This window comes from Bos grunniens, chromosome 16 (genome assembly GCF_055505025.1).
Source record: "Bos grunniens cultivar Pamir isolate PY7600 chromosome 16, Bosgru_T2T1.0, whole genome shotgun sequence".
Taxonomy (NCBI): domain Eukaryota; kingdom Metazoa; phylum Chordata; class Mammalia; order Artiodactyla; family Bovidae; genus Bos; species Bos grunniens.
Window position 1 is genome coordinate 56,804,966 of NC_141180.1, and position 2,948 is coordinate 56,807,913.

Genomic DNA, 2,948 nt, shown 5'->3' on the forward strand with positions numbered 1-2,948 from the left:
GAATTCTAAACTCTCTCAACCACCTTCAGTCCATACTTGCCTCTTTCCACATTTTTCTCTATTTCTTGTTGTTGTTGTTCAGTCACTAAGTCATTTCTGACTCTTTGCAATCCCATTGACTGTAGCCCACCAGGCTCCCCTGTCTGTGGGATTTCCCGGGCAAGATAACCAGAGTGGGTTGCCAATTCCTGGGGACCTTCCCAACCCAGGGATCGAACCCATGTCTCTGGCATTGGCAAGTGGATTCTTTACCACTGACTCACCAGGGAAGCCCTCTGTATTTCTAGAGACACTATTTTAAGCAAAGCCATACCCCCTACCTCTTTACTTTAAACATGTGAAAACAGAAAGATAATATAAGCCACATATGTAATTGTGTGTGTGTGTGTGTGATAAAATACACATGACATAAAATTTACCATTAGTGATATTTAGTACATTCACAATATTGTGCAGCCATCACCACTACCTGGATCTAGAACCTTTATATCATCCTAAAAGGACACCTCACACTCATTAAGCTATCACTCTCCTTTCTCAAAACCATGTTCAGATGTTACCAAATAGGTGGCAATGTCTTAACTATATGTGTGTTGTCCAGGCCCTCCCCTACTCTTGTCAAAAAGAATGCTAATCTTCTTTCTTCATACAAGATCCACATAATATCATTTTAAATTTTCTGGTAGTCATGCCAAAAAGGTAAAAAAAAAAAGTGAAAATAATTTTACTAATTTATTAATAGCCAATCCATTTTTATGGCTGAGTATTTCATTGTATATATCTTCTTAATTCGTTCATCTGTTGATGGACATTTAGGTTGCTTCTGTTTACAGAAACATGGATGAACCTAGAGATGATCATGCTAAGTCAGAAAGAGAAAGACTAATATCATCTGATATCACTTATATGTGGAATCTAAAATATGACACAGAAGAATGTATCTATGAAACACAAACAGACTCACAGACATAGAGAACAGACTTGTGGTTGCCAAAGGGAGAGGGTAGGGAAGGATGGCTTGTGAGTTTGGAATTAGCAGATGCAAACTATTATATACAGGTGGATAAACAATAGGTCCTACTGTATAGAATAGGAAACACCACTCAATATCCTGTAATAATCATAATAAACCATTTAGCATATGAAAAAGATTATATATGTATACATATACATGTATAACTGAATCACTTTGCTATACAGCAGAAATTAACGCATACAGCTATACTTCAATAAAATAAATTTTAAAAAATAATTAATTTAATCCAATATTTCCAAACTGTTGTCATTTCAATGCATCATCATTATAAAAATGATTGCTGATCTATCTTGCACTCTTTTATTTGCACTAGGTATTTGAAATTGGGTGTGTATCTCTCATATATTGTACATCTCTGGGGGGACCAGCCATATTTCAGGAACCCCACATGGCTAATGGCTACCATGTTGGACAATGTGGCTCTACACAATTTGTAGAATGCTACCAAAATCCCAAATCATCTTTCTTAAAGGTGATTGTTAAATACTCAAACTTTTTTAAGGCTACAATTATGTTTTGAATATCAATTTACTTTCTCCCATTATGAAAAATAATACACCTGGAAACTAAGGAAATAAAAATTACCACTAAGCGCCAACACAAGAAAAACTATAATTGCTCTTTGGCACTCTGTACGTCATGATTTCTTTGTAGTTTTTTTCTCATTGTTTTGTGCACCACACAGCAGCATTACCACCACTTTGAGGCAGAAGCTCAAGGCCAACATAACCACTTACCAGAGGCAATTGTGCCACTCTCTCCAGGGTCATGAGGAGGTTGGTGAACTAGCTTGTGTCTAAGAGTCTCTCCAACCCAGACATGCCAGGGTAGTAGGATGCCATTCATCCCTGCCATTTAACAGACACACACGGACACACACACACACACACACACACGTCCCAGGCCTTTCCTTCTACCCCATAGAACAGCCTGCAAAGGAGCAAGAACATCATCAGTCAGCCTTGCTAACTTGCTGGGAAAACACAAGGATCTCAACAGAAGCACTTTTATTTAGCATTCATACTCAGAAAGAAGAAAACCTAGCAGAAACCAGACTCGGTATGCAAGAATGTAAAAACATTTTTTTTTTTTTTTTTTTGAGATTCCCAGAAGCTTCATGCCACAATGCCCCAAGCTGGGAAAAAACGTGCCATTTCATATGTTTATAACAACATCTGATTTAATATTATACAATTTTGCTTAGTCAAAACCAGAACAAATACCTTCAGATTTATTACATCCTTCTATTCAGTAACTTAAGTTATCATAGTTAATAATCCAACCATTTCAGAGCCCAAGAAAAAAAGCTTTCTAATTCTTTGGGATGAAAGATTCTGGAGATGCAGGTTTTTTTCATGGAGGATTTTAGGTTTTCAAGCTCTCAATGAAGCTTGAAATTCATCTTTTCCAGTTCACATGAAAAGAGTTTCCTCTGAAGCTTGGCTGGAAGGTAGAAAGAGAGGAAAACCAGTTGACAGACAGAATCTCTGTGGGCTTTTAGAGAATGTGGCAATTTCTCACCAGCATCTCTAACTCTTACCTTGTCTGGAAAAATAAAATAAACACAAAGAAACAAACACACAAAAAAACCCATACCAATGGCCCCATGTTCTTTACATTGGTAATGCTGTATTTTGGACTTCCTTCTTACTTCTTGATTCATTAAAAGGCACCAATTGATTTTTGCTTCGATTTGTTTTGTTCACACAGCTTGTAGGATCTTAGTTCCCTGACCAGGGATCAAACCTAGGCCAACTGTAGTGGAAATGCAGAGTCTTAACCACTGGACCACCAGGGAAGTCCCATCAATTGATTTTAAAAAAGAAGCAAATGCCACTCTCTCAAAACATCCTACCCTCGCCTTCACCCACGGTGTCTGAAAGTCCATTCTCTATGTCTGCTTCTCCATTCC

The 2,948-nt window shown here is 37.6% G+C and overlaps 1 pseudogene; it reads right to left on the reverse strand.

Annotated features, from left to right (window-relative positions):
- Positions 1-537: 537 nt before the first annotated feature.
- Positions 538-655, reverse strand: LOC147356884 (U6atac minor spliceosomal RNA; annotated as a pseudogene).
- Positions 656-2,948: the final 2,293 nt, after the last annotated feature.